Consider the following 18,777-nt stretch of genomic DNA (forward strand, 5'->3'; position numbering starts at 1 on the left):
AAAAAATACTAATCAAAGGTTTATTAAAAGAAAGCTGTTGCTGAGGGATTTTTCCAATAGGGACTTCATTTCCCTCTACAAATTGTCTACAGTAGTTGTCTAAACACAGTACTTAATTTTGTTCTTATACACTAAATGAATACTTACACGTATTTTTTCTCTGTATGAATATTTTTTATGTAGTAAAATTACCTACATATCTGTGAAATAAAATTGCTTTCTCCCTTGAGTTCTCCTCTCTAAAAGGAGTCTTTCTTAAAGGTGGATTCTAGAGTGATGCTCTAAACCACCACCAAATAAAATAGCTTTTAACACAAATAACTGGACTATATTTTCTTCCCAATACACTTTAACAAAAACCCCCCACATCACAGCATGGGAACTCACAATTCAAGGGATAAGGATAGCCATTCCATAAGACCTACCAGTTTTAGAATAGTCTATAAATAACCAGCAAATGTAGGAGAAATAAAGAGATGGATAGCATAGGTATATCATCTTTAAAGAAACACCAAAGCAGAAGACAACAGCAGATCATCTTTCCTCTTCACTTCTCAAGATTATAAACAGTAATTATTTTCTCTTGCATCATCCCTGCTTTGGAAAAATTTTATGTTCCCTTATCTCTACATTTCTAAAGTATATTTTAGAAACTCAAAATGAATCAATAAAATGGGATAAAAAGGGAGAAGAAAGAGTGAGCACATTACTGTGAACACAGTGTTACTCCAGGCCAGAAGAGTTTAAAGGAAATGGCATTCAATGTTGGGGAAGTCACAGAAAGTTTGTGAAAATGCTATGACCTGTAAGTAATGCTTTCTTTTAAGTCTACAGAATACCCACTTGCTCTATTTCACAGTCTTTATTTTTCAACTATTTTTTTCTTGAAAACAAGAAATGATACAGGATGTTTTAACTAAGAAACGACTTCAATTTTATACGAGTGAAATTTTCCAAATTCTGTTCTTGGAAGGAGTAGCAAGTCACTCCAACAGGACTGAAGTCCTCTTCCATCAGTATGAAAGCAAGTTTGCTGGAAATCTTTCCTACCTGAAGAAACACTGAAACGCCTAATGACATGCCACCTTGAAGCAATCTCAGCTTGAAACCAGATACAATAAATGACATCAATGACACTACCCCGCTGGTTTATCAAAAGAATTAAAAATATATAGTTTTTACTCCCTCATAGCAGTACTAGTCACTCTAAGCAGTTAAGAAGCTGAGTTATGTGGTGTACAGCAGAGTTAAAATACTTTGCATGCTTTCCTTGGAACATGCTGAAGGATGCAGTAGATAGGACCTGGCACAGTAAACGTATGCTTCGTCTTCCAAAAATGTGTTGCATTACATCTTTCTTTCAGCATGAAGAACTACAAAGGAAGACTAAAAAGGGAAAGGAAAGAAAAGGTAAAGAGTTGCATGTTGTCACCTACCATCCAGGATGAAAAATAATCTTATTTTGATTCCATTTTAAAGCTTTCACACTTGACATATAAAGCTCTTTGTGTGGGGGGAAGGCAGGAGGCCAAACGTTAACTTGCTTACCAACTATTTCGTATTTGAAGGAAATGTGCCGAGTAGCTGCTAAGCTGGAACATTTGAAAAACCTATGCAGCATGGCTGGACTCCTCTGTGTTTGGCAACAATGTTAATGATGAAGATGCTGGCTTCCCAAACTGCTTGCATATTCATATTGTGGCGTGATTTCCTGATTTCCTTTGCTAAAGACCTCATCATTGTATACCTATCACGCTTCAAAGGAGCTAGGTGACTACCCTAGGGAAAAAAACAAAGTTGCCCTGCAATGGCTGATATTACTAAAAGAGTATGTTAAGTATATTTTTTTTTATTGTTTAGACTAGAGAATAATAGAGCACGGTATGCTGTACCTGACAGCTCTAGGGTTGTAGGTCAAAAACTACCTTGATTAAAAAAAAAAAAAATATCATTTGAGAAATAAAGCACAAGGTAGCTCAATATTGAAGCATTTACAAAACATGCTGAAAACACATTTTTAGTCTTCTGTACCTCAAAATTATCTACGGATTATCACTATCTGAAGATTTTTTCTTTTACATAAAGGAAAAATGTACTTACTCTTCTGAGAATCACTTGAATTGGTAAGCAAAGAAAAAAAGGGTTTTAAGAGTAAGCATTTTCAAAGATTAAGCTTACTCAGAGTTTTATACAGAAAATAAAAATGCCACTTGGGGAAAGATCAATAGCTTTTGTAATGTAATACTTGATTTGGCTATAAAGTACAGACATACAGGGAATTTTTATCATTTTTACCCACCTCTTATAGAACATACCATACATTCTGCAGTAACCATTAATCTGAACAAGTCTGCATAGCAAACTTGAGGCCTTTGATGTAATACTGGGTTTGAGTGCTCATATGTTTAGTACAAAATTCCCAATATTAGAAGAAAACATGAGGTCTTTTTCTGGCAGACCAAGGTGATCCCAATTTTAATGTATTTTCAGAGTTATAAATAGTAAAAATAGTTTTGCTTTTTTCTCTACAATATTATTAACACCATTCCCCCCAATAAACACAGTTTAAGACGTTAAGAACCTTAAAAATCTTAACTGTTACACAGATGTTAAGGATCTACAACTGTACATGCCATGAAACGAAGCTGTGGAAGATGACAAATATTAATTAAAATACTTTTTTTTTTAAATTATGATTTTTCATTATAGAAAATCAGTGATTTTCTGTCCAGGGCCAAAAGATGGGATTCACATGAACAACTTAGACATCTGTAGTAACCTAATCAGTCACCTAAAGTCCCTCTATAGTAAAAAAGATACTAGGCACTTTTAGAGAGCAACTTCATTCTAAACTAGATGTTTAAAATACGTCAGATGAATCACATCTATGAATTCTTCTGAAGTTCATCAACTGTGGACATCTGCAATGGAGCCCCAGGGATACTGGCTTAGGTCTACATGTCCACAGTACAGACATCCTCAGAAAAGCAAGATGAATCCTGCAGTGATGAGTGAAGAACACCATCACCAATAGAGCAACTTCCATTTTAGGGCTAAGCAAGAGCCAAGACTAAAGAATGACTCAGTAGATTTGGTTCCTGCTCTGATCTCAAAGCAATGCAACTACATACAAAGGCGGCTTTGTACCCCGGGTGTGTGTTAATTCCATTCATCTTCCTCAAAGCATGTAAAACGTAATCTAACAAAGTATGTGCAGATAAGCAGGGGGAAAAGAGCTGGAAAGACTATTAAAGATTATGTAAAAATTTCAAGGGAATTCTGAAGAAAGAAAGCAAATGAAATTGCACAGACAATAACAAAATGAATGGATTAATTCCCAGCAGTCATGATCTCATTGCTTAAGGAATAAATAAAACTGACCTCCTGATAGGGACTCACTGCCCCCGTAATACTTTGCCCTTGAACATATGCAAAATCTACACATACTGTATTTATTTGAACCAGCTCCATATCATATCCAAATTCCTTGTCTAAATTTATTACTGCTAGTCTGAAATGTGGAGCTGGAACCTGCAAACAAAACATTTCCATTTCATGGAATACCTTTGATTTCTACAGGAAAATATTTTTTTCTGCTGTAATAAGTATCATCATGAATTTTGTAAAACTATGTGTTCAATTTATGGCTATCTTCTACCAGTGCTTTCCAAAAAAACATAAAATAATTTTGGATAAACTATGCTACCAAACTTTAAAAGTTATGTGGGATTTATTAATATATTAAGATGACTGATCTTCGCTCACTTTTCTGGTTGAGGCCACGCTAATACCTTTCTGTGGTTTCCATCTGGCTGTACATCAAAAACTTTACATACCAGGTTAATATTAGGATACCTTCATCTCTTCTGGATAGCATTCTTCTTAACACTTATCCCGACTCTGTATCGATTCATAGATGAGGTTAATATAAACAGCTCTGGCATCTCACAAGTAAAGCTTTCAGTCATCAAAATAGGCATCACTCATTGTCTGGGAGATATGAACAGCAGAACAGTCCCTTTTGCATAATGAGTTTTACATTTTTTCTCTTATTTGCAGTCAAAATCAGCCATCGCACTCTACTGAAGGATAACACAATAATTACAGAGGCTCAGTTGTTAGCAAAAGGAAAATATTGTAATATTTTTAAAATATTTCTTTTAGCTTTATGACTAGAGATATGGATAGATGGATAAGTAAAAGGACAGATAGCTTAGAAATGTGTATTTACTTAATATTTATATCAAATAAAAAATCAAATTTATATCAAATTTATATCAAATATTTATGCAAATTTCTTGTTGTTATTATATTATGTATCATCTCAGAAAATCCTCAAGTACCTCTCACCCTCATAATATTTTCCCCATTGTTATATATACGGCCACAGCTTGTTAAGCAATACATCCAGTAAAGCTAGTTAAACTGAACAGTAGGTAAGTCTGGGAACAGCTAGGGACCAGCCCTCTCTCTCACTGGCTTTAACTGGTAAATGCAAGTAAGAGAACAAACCTCATTTAAAAAATTTGCCTTGCAAAACTTTGTCCTGTTAATAGCCAGCATCGATATATGCTTCAAAAATATATTTGAGAGGAGGAATTCCTCAAGAGCACTGTTCTTACACTCTTTATGTTGAAAAGAAAGGAAAGCAACGTGAACCCAAGGTACATACTATTAAGCAATACCTGTGATAAAATTCATTAACCTGTAGGGCATATCTCTGTAATTCCTTGTGCATCAGGCCTGCTGACAGACATTGTGAAATGCCCTCCTGAATAATCCTCTGGAGCTCCACAGTTAAAAGGAGGCACATAAGAATATTAAGGAAAATTTTGACTAGGAGAAACTTGAATAAGTTTCAGACCATATGAAAAATGCATATTCATTTTACTCCTGTTATCTTATTTGTAAATATTATAATTCCATCTTTTCCCTTACCCTTAATAAAACAGACTTGTCTTATATTCATTCCCAGTAGACCAGCCAATTCTCACAATATCTGCCATTCTTTGGGATATCACCATCCTGCACAAGAAATTACCATTCTGCACAGGAGATTCACAAGTACGGCAATGCTATAAGGCATATCGATGCAGGCACCCTTGGCCAGTGATGCTCTTTCAATCAGAGTGGAATGAAAAAGGTTTATAATTAAAAAATGTTTTTTTTTCAGTTACATTGCTTCTTGAAAAATTATTTTTTAAAAAAAAAGCCTGACTTCCAAAATAATGGCAGAATGTACATGCACAAATAAGGAATTCAAGACACAAAATTTTTGCTATATGCACAAGGAATTCGGTGTGCGTTATAGCAGTCCATTTCGTACGTTTGAATTTGGTCTTACATCTTATTGATGAAATCCCCGTTCTCTAGCGTCCACAGTAAAGCCTCCATCAACTTCAACAGCTGTAGGATCTCACCGTACAAACATCTGTCCTACCTTAAGGTTGCACCTAGTATAGATGGTTGTCACCCTCTTGTCAAAGGAAAGCAGAAAAACGGGCTCTCAAAATGGGACACAGATCCTAAAAGAGCCTTTTCTCTATATGCTCCCACATGCAGGTTAGAGATCCAATTTAAACTCTCTCTATAAAGATATTTTGGAATGAAAAGAGGCCAGTATGGCTCTAGAGAGAACTCCAGCTGCTGCTGCGCTGGCTGGGTTCTTTCATAAAGGTATTACAGCATTGCCTCTTGGGCTAGGACTCACCTCATACAACGTTGGGTCTTTTAGTGTAATCTAGTCACCCTTTATAATCGATGGGAAAAGAGAGGCACTTCTATCAGCCGATCACACCTACTGCAGGTGTGGAAAGAGAATGTGTCACTTCTGGATGTGCCCTTCTCCCTGTAGACACAGGAACGCAGACGACTGATAGAAATAGATGTCTGGTTGCCAGCTGAGAAATTCACCCTTCAGCCATACAGACGCTTTGTGAATGCAAACTGGGAGATTATAAACTACAGGATGCACCCAGCACGAGACGCTGATCTGGTTTTTGAAAGGAAGGCCACTAATTCATTAATTCACCTAACTTACTAAATACAAAAATGAGTAAAACAATTTAACCTAGCCATTTTTCACGACAAATCTAAATCTGGCAACTTTTATGATGAATTTGTGTAAGAAGTGTATTCATGAATATCTATGAGGAAAGTGTTAAAATTAATTAATTAGAATTAATTAAAATTAAAATACATGGTACTACGTGTATGTAGATGTGCTCTCCTTGGCATGTGACAGTAGAGTGCAGTTACTTGAATTAACTTCTGTTAGAAAACTTTTTCTGTTCACTATAATCAAAGAACAACAATGCAGACTGGTATTCAAAAATGTATTCTTGCTTCCTTAACACAAGAAGTGTGCATATAGACATTTCACATTCAACTTGTGGCATTTACGCCACTGAGTCTAATTCTGTGGTTAGTTTTTTATTCTTTTGGAAAAGCCTTTCTAATTTGATAATTGCAAGACATGGAACTCCAGATAAAAATCACAACATGAAATTCAGAGAAAAAGTGAGTCACACATTGAGTTAAAAAGGAAATGCTTCCCTCAGAAAAACAGTGACCAGCATGCATTACATATAATCTGCATGTGTTTTTATAAAGACAGAGTACATTTCTCTTTAAGATCAAAATAATTGATAAGAGAGACGTGTGTCTCAGCCTCCCAGGCTGAATTTGGCTGCCTGCTGCCTCTTGAATAGCCCAGGCTTCCCGCTCAGAAAAAGAACAGAACTTCAATATTCAAAGCTCCTACCTGGGTTCTGCTATTAATTTGCCATCTGAGCATGACCAAGTGCAAACAAAGGCTGAATTAAACACGTTTTAAGGGTCATTTCACAATTGTTGCAAAACTTATGGGGTTATCTGCACCGATACTAAACCAGTGCAAAGTTTGTGCGTGGTGATGCCATGATTCACGCTAGCCGTGGATACCCAGCTTGCACGGGCTGGGGGAGTAAAAAGCAAAATCAAAACTGCACAATGTGCCCAGGTATGAAGAGTGAGGAGACCCTAAAAATCACTGTCTGAATTCAAAGGCTTTGAACAAAAGCATTAGGATATTTTTTTTTACTGGGACTTCATTCATGACACTGAGAACAGAATTTGGCCCAGTGTGAATATTTGACACTTGATTTAACTATGCAAAATTTTCCATGCTGCTATTCATTATTGTTTCTTAATTTCTTTAAATATGAGCAAATTTAGCTTCATAGTAGCCTTGGGAGCATTATCTCCACTGTATACATGAGAAATAGAATCATAAAAAGATTATTTTCCTAAAGGCAGTTTGTTTAATTGGCAAATACTTTTCTCCTCTACTTTCTCTTTTCTCTTTCTAATGTTAGAGAGGAAAAGGAAAACATGAAGATTCTGGGATTTAACAAAATGATTTAGCATTTGGGATTAAGTTAATTTGGACCAACAGCTAATTTGGAACAATTTATTTAGTTAGTCCCTTACACTATGCCTATTGATAAATATACCACAAAATTATTAAGCATGTACATAAAACCAAAGAAACATATGCTGTCATTAATTCAAAACAATCACCACCAACCAAAGCCACTATAGGAGTTCTCTAATAAGAGAACATTCCCATTCCCTTCTCCAGAAAAAAAAGGGAAATCTCAAAAAATGTATTTTTTGAATTGTGTAAAACTTTCACAGTAATACTTAAACCAGTTACATTTCATTTTGCATAAGTAGAACTGAACCTTTTAGATGAAACGTTAATGATATAGCATTTAAAAGCAGAAAATTCAAAATTTTAATTTGTGAACAAAATTTGCCAGATTTTGTTAGTTTGGTTAAGATCGGAGGAATACTTTGAGACTTTCAAGGCTGAAAGTCCAAGTGAAACTTACTGACTTGTGAAAAACTACGCAAGCATATGCTGGCAGCTTCTAGTATCTGAAATGCAGACGTTCTGTACTAGTGAAACCACAGTTTCTTAATAGAGACTTTCCAATGAATCATATCTTAAATAAACTCAGCCATTTCACGGCAAAACAAAGTTGTTTTGGGGAGCCTTGTCGAGTCATCATCGTTTACCTTTAACAGAAGAAACAGGTCCTACATATCCTGGTCTCTTGCTCTGCAGCACTGATTGCCCCCCAACGCCCATTACTACTATAGACTCTTCATGCATTTATAAAATTGAAGTACCATTACAACAGTTTTGACGGGACTTTCTTTTTCTTTTTTTTTTTTCTCTATCGTGACATGAGGGGATGGAAAGCAAAGAGCATCTACTGTATATAGATTCATTACCATGAGCTTTACTGATAGTTTATCCTGTTTCCTGAGGAAAGCAAAAAAACCCCACCGTGTGTCTATTAAAAAGCAATCAGATTTGGTATCCTGGTGACACTTTAAAGAGCACATTATGTGGGAAAACAAAATAAACATTTACCCTGGCGAATGAAAGTGAATTTGGGCTTTGACATACTTGGCAGGAAGGTAGAATTATATTCATGTCAAGTATGCAGAAAAGCTAATATAATATTTAAATATTTGCTTTAGTAATATAGAATTTAAAACAACAAATTAGAAGAAAAATTTTTTGTGAAATATTTTTAAGTTTTTTAGTGTAGAACATGCCATGAAAGTAATATGTTCGGCTGAAATTTCAGACTTCTACAGCCTTTGTTACACACTCCCTTCACTTGTAAAGTGGTGAAGAGTCTTCATCTTCTACTGACAAGTCTTTATTTTTATTTCCAAGACAAAGGCAGTTCTTATACTGATGGTTCAAACTGATAATGAATATATGCAGCTTTCCAAAGAAACAACCCTTGAGAATCTGAATCTTACATATATTGATATAATGAGCTAATATTAACACTATCTTAGCTAAATCCTACAGCACTCTTCTACTGTTCGATATTACACGTGTGCAATTATTTTAAAACTCCTTTAGTTTCCAACAACATAATTCAGTGAAGGCAGACTTTTATATCACTCAGAAAGTATCTCAATGCTGTATGTCAATGACCTCTGAAACTCTCAACTATATTTAATAACGTAGCACTACATAAATTGAGATGGATACTGAACACTAGTTTTACTTCTGAAAGAATTCTGATGCACTGTCTAAATATGCAGATATTGGACTTTCCTTTTTGAGTATAAATCTAAATTAATATTAGCCACATGCACCCACAAAAATCAAATTTACCAGTGTATCAGAATTATAAATGATTATGAAGTTTGAGGTACAATATTCTGAATGACTAAGAGTATTTTAAAACATTTCTTTTAAGAAAAAGCTTTGCTTAATTTTGTCATTTGAGACATATGCATAATTAGAAAATATTTTGAAACATTCCTAAATTGCCATAATACCATAATAATTCAAAGCAACACCACCAGTCTTCATTGTAATTGTACATTGTAGAAATGTTTTATTTTAAAATCACTTGAAAAGAATTCATTTAAATGTAACCTGATTTGTAAATTTAATTATGAACTATTAAAAAAATAACTGCTTGCATTTTTGGTTCTTCTAAATCAGCACAGCTCCTCCGAGTCCCATCATAAGAAAGAAGCCACCGTTTATTTCAAATCAGCAATTAAAAGTGATATAAAGAGTATTCAGACTGTAAGACATTAACAAAAAGGCTAGTTTGGGGAATTTGACTTTCAATCTTCTTAATTTGCAGTGCCTGATACACAAATTGTTGTGCTGCATTAATAATAACTTTTGAACATAGTATTCATTCATCCAGCCTGTAATAGAAATAAATTTAACAAGAGACTATTCCCTGCACACATTCTTAAAACTGCTCGCAATGAAAACAAGACCTTCTGAAGATGTTAGCACTGTTCAATTCAACATGCAAAATTTTCAGTCACTTCCAAAAGAGGAAAACAGGTAGCATTTTTAAATATAGAAAGAATTTTATTTTTTTTAATTCTACTTTTATTCTACAGTTGGTCAAATTATTTGAAAAGGTAGAAAGCTTTGAATTCAAGAGCTTAGCAAGAGATATCCCAGAATCCTACTACCAGGATGATCTCCTGAAAAGGAAGCCCTGGCTCTAATTCCTGTTCAAAATCAGTTATAAAGATATTGAATATATGCCATACTTCAGGTTGATATTCTTATTGCTAGGCACTGAGAGCTTTGTAAATTTAACCTGAAAATGAAAATAATTTAATTTTGGTAATGTCAAAACCTGTTCACATTTCTAAGGATTTCTCTCATTCTATTTAGATTTTCTTGGAGATTCAGACTGACTGACATGGAAGGGTAAGGAGTTTTGGGGAAGGTGGAGGGCTGGCAAGGTAAATCAAAGATCTATGAAAAAAAGAAAAATTTTAAAAAATCACATCACCCTATTCATAGAATAAAGGAAAAATGTCTTCGGTTCAAAATATTATATTTAACAACTTAACATAATTGGGATGCAAAGAACAATACCTTTAAAAACAACATTTTGAAGCACAGCTTTGAAGGTTGAAGTCTTTTTAGTATTAAAGGTGCTTATAGTGTAGCTACACTAACAACCACAGTTTGGCATCAATTACTTGACTGCACTGTTAGAAGGTGCTGTAGATTCTCATGCCATCATATATCCTGTTGGAGAAAATTTACTCTTCAGCGCTGGTTGCTTAGCTTCCTCAGGGTTTCTGAATTTTTCTGACATTTTTAGAGTCAGATCTAGCATTTCTAAAAGATGCCAATGTCTCTTCAGCATTTTTGTCTCTTTAAAATATGATTCAAGGTAACAAGTTTAGCAGACACAGCAGTCATCTCACTAATACATTTCTTTAAATACTGAAAGTAGAAATTAGATCTCCAGCCTTGGGGTACATCAAGAGTTAACTCCCATTTTAAGAAGGGTGTGATTAGTAGCTGGAAATCTGCCTGAGTTTAGTACATCTGAGGATGCTATTACAATTTTCAGATATAGAATAATTAGCTGATGATATGAGCTGACAGCTAATACATCTACAATAAACATAAAAAAAATTATTTCCAAGCGGATGTAGAGTATGTGTTCCATTTCTAAGCTGTTTGATATGGTCTGTGTAAGGAGCTACGACTCAATACCAGATGCTGTATGTTCTACAAGCTTTTTCTGCAGATGTCTGCAGCCTGAGAAAATCAACTGTGCTTTGAATAACACTCCTAGTAAAAGCATCTTCTTGTCAGAGTCACTGTATGATATAGGATATGAATCCCACACAAGTGGATGAACTGGTTTTAAATAATACCATCTGACAATGGTAGAAAAAACTCTTAGTAGGTCTGACAAAGTCCTGGAAATGGCTGTTAGCCTTGGGAAATAAAATCCAGCCCTCTGACAGAGACTACCCGTCCTTCTTTCGTTTGATCAAATGGAAAACCAAATTTAATGATTGCTTCCGAAGTTCCAGAGGCAAAGTTTCAACAGCTCTTAACACTGCTACCAAGGAGTCCATATCTTTGCCCCTTACATGTGCCACTCAAAAGAATAGTCTGGAAAAAATGTTTAAGAGTTATTTGAGAATAAAATATATGCGTCTTAAGGTACTTTTTATATTACCACTTTACATGCTTTCTTGCCATTGCTTTTAAATAAATCTTTTAGAACACCAAAAGTATAGTGTACATCATACAAATACCATTATGCCAAAGAAATTCTAAAATCCTGCCACTACCTGCATACAGAAGTGAAATGAGTTACATCTTAAGTCATAAAGCCACACATCCAACTGACATGAATTTTTTTTTTTGCTCAAAAATAAGCCTGTGGTCCCCCACTTGATAAAGATCTTCCTGAATTCACATAAATCGATTTCTAAAATTTATTCTTTACACAAAGTCAGTATTTTTCTAGTGATTACTAGTAGCATGGTCTTGTCTTCCTTGAAAATTTAGGTCTAGCTGTGGATGTACTTTGTCAAGCCAAAGCGGCAGCAATACCTAATTTTTGCCACGTCAAAGTTAGCTAAATGTGAACCCCAGATTATTAAAAGAATCAAATGCTGACCTCAAGAATATCTGTAAGATTAAACTCTGCATGTTCACTCCATGAGGACTTCATGTAAGGTAGCTATCTGAAAATGAGAACTGTTACTGTTTTTCCTGAGTATTCAATTAAAAAACCTTCTCTGATTTATTTAATTAAAGTGTGTAACTGTCTAGGTATCCTCAATTTTAATCAAAGATGGTAGAGCAAAATGGAAGAAAAGACAGGAGACAAAATTTAAAGCTTGAGGGCCAAAACATACAAATGGAACCATGCTACCTTGTGTAGAGTTAATAAACGATGCCAGCTCATTACCCATGCTGTTCTGTCAGTAATGTTGTAGGTCCGTTTTCTAGTGGATTGGGTAAGGATGCATCCCCCATTTTGCAACATGTAGAACTTAATTATATTACTTTACCATTTCAACAGACACTTAAGATGCTTAAATCTTACTGCTCCTGATTCCATAGCTGCAACACATGTGTGAAGCTATCACCGAGTGCAATTTTGCACAGCAGCCAGATCATATTCTTATGGAAGAATACAGCAAGCAACATTATAGATAAAATAAACCACAACGACTGAGACAAAATGAAAGACAGAAAACCCTGTTCCTTGTATACATAAAACGTCTATTCCAGGAAATACCAACAGTTACAGATTACAGAAAGTGCAGAAGCTGGAAAGTCCAATTATATGCTACCTAGATTTTTAAACAGTTTTTAGAAATTTGAGATGGTTTATCATCTGTGTGTTTTATAAAAGCTCTTCTATTTCTACCCCACCTGCCATTTTAATATCTGAAACAGGAAACTTCATTGCAGAATCATAGAATGGTAGAATAATTTACACCAGAAAAAGTTTGGGACCTTTCCAGAGATCTCTAGTTTGACTCTGCTCAAAAGAGGTTCAGTTAGATCAAGTGGCTCAGGACCTTGACCAGTCAAGTTTGGAATATCTCCAAAGTTGGAGACTTCCTCAACGTCTCTGGCCAACCAGTTTCAATCCTCGATAAGAATTTTTTTTCTTCCTATTACATATCAGTCCAAATCCTGTCCTTTACCATGCACATTCAAGCTGGGTCTGGCTCCATCTCCTCCATACCCTGCCATTAGTCAGTTGTAGACAGCAATAAAATTTGCATTTAGCCTCCTCTTTCTCAGGCTGAATAAGCTCTAGTCTCCCAGCCTTTCGTTATAAGTCAGGTGCTCCAGCCCCCGAAACTTCTTGGTGACCCTCTGCCAGAGTCGCTTCAGTACGTCAAAGTCCTTCTTGTACTTGGGAGCACAAAATTGGACACAGATTCCAGACGTGGTCTCACAAGTGCCATGCTATGAATTACTGCTTTTATTTAGTTTGTAAGATTCAACAGCTAATCATGTCTGAGTTTAATGCATAAAGAGAAAGAAATGCTTCAAGAAAATGCAGTACAAGGGGAAGCAACTACCCTGGTTAAGAGATGTCCTATGCTCACTTGAATTCCTTGCATGTTAACTTACGTGGAAAGCTGATAAAAGTAAAATCACATTAACATGCATACTTTGTATTCTTCACTGTACTTGTGTTCTTATTCTTACTCTCAGTACTTAAACAATATCTCATTCAAAAATCTGCCATAGGATCCTATTTTAGGGACAGTCTAAGTGTCAGGTTACAAATGTCCTATCAGAACGAGCTTTGAAATCAAAAATGCTGGTATTTCTAATATACTTCTCAATTCAATAGGAAGCAATATATTTACCATTAGATTGTCTTAATGACCTTCACCTTAGCAACAGATCATTTGGCTCTCCTAATGACATCTGAACTCTAGCGTGAATGTAGGTGGGAAGGCTCGGCCCCTGGTGGCTTTGCAAATGGGAACTAAAAATGACAACACCTGTACTTAACAACTGGGTAATTTGTAATCAAATCTTGTGACGTGCTAGCTTTTAGACTGGAACTTACTCAAAGGAAGATGACGATACATAGATAGTGACTACTGAGTGCATCAAGTGATTCTTGACTTTTCGCTTAAGCGCTTGTGACAAATGTTCACAAAATCCTATCTGAATTTAATCAAATACCATGGGCAATATAACCCAGAAGCTAGCAAAATGACCTCTTTACTTCTGAGGAGAAAAACTGCACTAGTGCTGGCTAATCCCATGGTCAGAAGGAAAAAGGAAAAACAAAACCCCAAACCAAGAACAACAGGAGGAAGGCAAAGATCAAATATACGTAAGGAGGTACAGAACAAATCTCCATTTAGCCCAGGCTTCAACAGTAGCTTGCTGTGAAGGCTTAGGGAATAGTGTAACTACAAGACAAGCTTATAGTAATTATTTTCCTGAACAGTCGTACAGCACCCAGTGATGTGTGGCTCAAGCACTTCCCTAACCAAATGCAACGTCTTTGCATTCAATAGCCTTCAATGGATTTTTTTTTTCCCCATTAAGTTGTGCAATTCAATAGATCTGAGCTCATTTGGGTTATATTTAGCTGGAGTGCAGCCTGAAAATGACTTTCAGTGCTCCTCTATATTGTCTGTATGCTACGAATTGTGGATGGAGAGGCTATGATGACACATAGCTTGTTCACTCTGCTATCAGAGGGTAAATGCCAATTTAAAAGAAAGGGATTCTTAGTAATTCTGTAGAAGGTATTTGCAGGGCTGACCCACGAGCCTGATTAAAACTCGGTTTTGGTTCCTGGCTGGAGTCTAATACTGCGAAAGGCACTGTTATTCCCTTAGTGAATATACGGAGTAAGGAGAGGAAAAAATAGGCTTCTCTGCTACACCTGTCATGTCTACAAATAGCACATAAATGAACCTTCAAATAAATTAAGTTGGCACTGGTTGAGAGGCATGTATAAGCCTCTTATGGATGAAGCAGGAAAAAATTATTTCCTTAATACTGGTTTGTGAATGCTCTCACCTATCTGTTAAATCCAGGACCTTGCTTGTTAAATCACAGAGCCCTCTCTCTTCTGCAGTAGTTGAAACAGAACACCACCATCAACCCCCCTTATATTTCATGCCACAGGCAACCTTCCTCTATTGTCTTCATTTGTTAGAAGATCTTATTTTTTTCCGCAGAAAGCTTTTTGTGATATGAATCCTTCAACGGAAGGAGAGAGAAATTCAGGAGCGCACACTGAAGCTTGGTCAAACAGTGGCCAATGACCCAAGGTGCTCCGGCACCATGGAGCTTTGCAGGTGGGAGTAAGTGAGGTGGGTGATTGTGAAGCTTTCTGCCAAAAATACAGGGTCTCTGTGCTGAGGTTTCAGTCTCCCTCTTCACGATAGTGTCAGAGTATCTCTTCCTTGCAATCGGTGAGAAGTGGGAATGTCATGGAGTAATACTGTGTTTGAAATTTTTACATAATTTTCATTCATGTTACAACTCCGTGGACTTTTGAGTTTTGTGAATCCTGTGCAAAACAGTCTCGAAAATGGTTTTATGCAAGTGACTAATTCTTTCAGGAAAGCTCAAGATGTTAAAACTGTTCTTAGTACAGGCCTGGTTAACACTTTACCCTAAGAAATAAACTGTTGCCATTTTTTCTTCATTCAGAAAGGACTTAAATATTAGGCTAGTGGAGCTTAAAAGATTAGTAATTTGCTATGTAAAGGTTCAAAGACCTGAAAAAGTAATTTCCCACCCCCCCAAAGCATCTGACTTCCATCCTGTCTTGTAGAAAAGATTTGCCTTATTCCATCTCCACAGAAATAGAAATCATTATCAGCACTGATTTGTTTAATTACTTTAAAGTATGACAGCATTACAATAACCTACTACCAATGGGACCTTTGTGACACGTCAGCATCATTCCTTGTTCCCAGTTCTCCAAAGTTTTCATAAACAATAACTGTGTTGTGAGTACCAATATGTGGTGACTAGTATATCTAAGCAACAAACATGTTAAACACAGGATCACAAATAAACATGCTATTAAAATACACTTAGAAGGAGAATGTTTCTTTAGTCTTATATTTGGCTCCTAATCAAATGCTCCGTGGAAATACTGTTTATATGTATGTGTGTCTACATTTAATTATAGATATAAATAATATATATATAAAGTTTCCTTCCAAAAGTTAAGCTGAAACACAGTCATTTGGGCATCAAAAATACAAAATACGACAGCCCAGAATCTTCCTCTTCCTCAGAGAAAGTAAACAGTGGCAAAAAAATACTCAAAGAACTAAAAGAAAGAAAAGCAAATAACACCTGGTCCTCCCAGCAAAACCGCCTAAATTTGCAGTATGAGCAACGTTCACTAAAATGCTCTAAAACCAACAATATTTTACCAGGACTGAAGACCCAAACAAATAGCATGCTTTATGTAACCATAGCAATCAACCCCAAAGTGAGAAAACCCTAATAATCTCGGATTTGTAGCAGTGTAAAAAGTCTGTTGATATTACTGGCTACAATAAGAAGTTTTTTCCACTTGATAGATTTTTCCCATTCCGATGAGAATGACACAATATTTACAGACATATAGATAATAATGAAAAACTGTTTCTGTTTATTTTCTGTTTACTTTTAACCAATTCAACCATTACCCAAGAGAAATAGTGTTTTCCCAGTATCCCAAACATTCCCAAGCAATGTGTAATCAGAGAAACCATTAATACCAGGCAGGCTTATTTTTATACCGAATAATGGTTACAAACACCTTGATGCCTAGACAGCTAATTTACAGTTGAGACGCTACTAGTTGTGCTATGTTTGCACTCATCTGGAAACACTGGACTGATGCAGTGGAGTTATTTCCTTCTATATTTGCATTCCTAACTTCGGTAAGGTATGTTTTGCCATATTGAAAAAAACACTGCCTAGAGAATAAAGGGTTTTTTCTTGATTGATGTTCCATCTACGATCTTTTTAATCTTTGCATCTATGTACATCAAAAGAAGTAGACAGTGTATAGGGAGCTGGTGTTGACCTTATAGTCTATTAGAGATCATCATTACACTCTTTTTATCATATCATCGAGGTCCCACTGCATACACAGAACTTCAGTCTCCCAAAAGAATGACCCCGGAGGCACCAGAAGTACTTTTCCTAACATCTGATGAATTACATGCAAATTTGACTTAAATGTTTTTTTGGGGGGAAAAAAAAAAAAAAAAGGAGGCAAAGAAAAATCATTTTTCTCTTTCATCTAAGAAATTAACTTGCCCATGGATTGTTGCTCATTTCTGAGTACAGAAGGTGGCCTAAGTTACTGGGATGTTTAAACTTTTAGGCAGGTACTGTTAAGTAAAATTCAGCCCAACTTGTGGTAGCAATGCACCGAGCTCTCAAAGCAGCTTAACTGGGTGGGAAATGGAGCTGCTGGGGTTTATTCATCACTGTCCCAGGAATCTACTGTCCTTGGGCAGGAACTTTCCCGTATTTGAGTACATTACTTAGCCATTATAAGTCCCTTTTCAAATTCAAGACAACCTCCTCTCATTTGGCCTGGACACACAGGTGAGGATGATACTGGTGTACACTTAGGGCTGCAATTATTTAGTCCATAGAAGAATATATCATAAGGTATTTAATGGTATGGCTTGTCCTGCTGTGTCCCATCACTGGGATCCCTTTGCCCAAATTTGACAATGTTGAGTAAAGAATTAAGGAACCTTATTTTCTACCCCCTGTTTTTCCAAAACTTAATGTCTTAAAATTTAAGGCTATAACTTGAGTTGCTGGTGTAAATGATGTAATATTAGAAAGCTGCAATTCTATATGGGGACCAGCACAAGATAAATGAATAGATAGATCTGTGATGAACAGATAGATCTGTGACAGATGATAGATCTGTGAGAGTATTTTTTAAAGACAGAACAAAAATGCAACAGGGATTACACTCCTATTCCCAAGTAAACCCGAGCAACTGTACGTACTTGCAGGCATGTATACTCCATTCCTTTACTAGTTCCCCAAAACTCAAGCCTTTTCCACTTCTAATACTTTTTATCTTCATCTTTCAGCCTCCACTCTCCACATATGGCCAGGATAGAAGCAGAATGGTCACTGACAACACAGAGAAATTCCCCACAAGATAAATACATCCAGAGGAGCCTACAGAGCTGTGTAGCTCACTGTAAAGAAGACACAAACATTTGATCAGCTGAATAGCTTTCTAAACTCCACTATTTATACTGCCTGGATCTCCAGTAATTACAGTGGGAGATGAGACACTCAGCTCACATGCAAAAACCCAAACCAAATGTAAACATTTTCATCTGTAGCCGAATCTTAGCCCAAGATGCATTCTTTCTGCTAAAATCAAATCTGTTAAAATCAAAGAAGGGCTAGCACTTATAAACTGTGATTCTAAAAATTAATAAATTATTAGGTTTAGGCACAATATTGCGAGATAACAGAAGTCACCGCTCAACTAATGCAAAGATTCTGTCCCAAAATATAGATTCTGTCCCAAAATATAGATTCTGTCAACAAGAATCTGAAATCAGTAAGAACGCTGAAAATAATTCTTTCTGAAGAAAAATAAGTTTATCATAAAAATTATATAGCCAAAAAGATGTGCTCCAAGAAACAACGCCCTGATGTTTAGTAACATAAAACTTCTTAGTTTGTCTTCCGGCATGCAGCTTCTATTAAGTATGTGTTGTCTGTACTATAGCAGTAAGCTTTCCATATGGGCTTTAAATCAAATTCCAGTTTGTTATTGATACACCCTGCATGAACAGATACTCCCTAAAGAGTAATGACCCCACAGAGCACTTAGACTGGCATAATTTTCACCAGTGAAATGAGCACGGTAGTACTAAAAGGCCTCAGAGCTCTTTCTAAATCATTTCCTGCTT

General features: G+C 35.9%; 1 protein-coding gene across 8 annotated transcripts in view; it reads right to left on the minus strand.

The window, feature by feature from the left end:
* SUPT3H (SPT3 homolog, SAGA and STAGA complex component) overlaps positions 1 to 18,777 on the minus strand; it is a 279,607-nt gene that overhangs the window by 64,358 nt on the left and 196,472 nt on the right. The window lies entirely within an intron of this gene.

This window comes from Haliaeetus albicilla, chromosome 18, assembly GCF_947461875.1.
Source record: "Haliaeetus albicilla chromosome 18, bHalAlb1.1, whole genome shotgun sequence".
Taxonomy (NCBI): Eukaryota; Metazoa; Chordata; class Aves; order Accipitriformes; family Accipitridae; genus Haliaeetus; species Haliaeetus albicilla.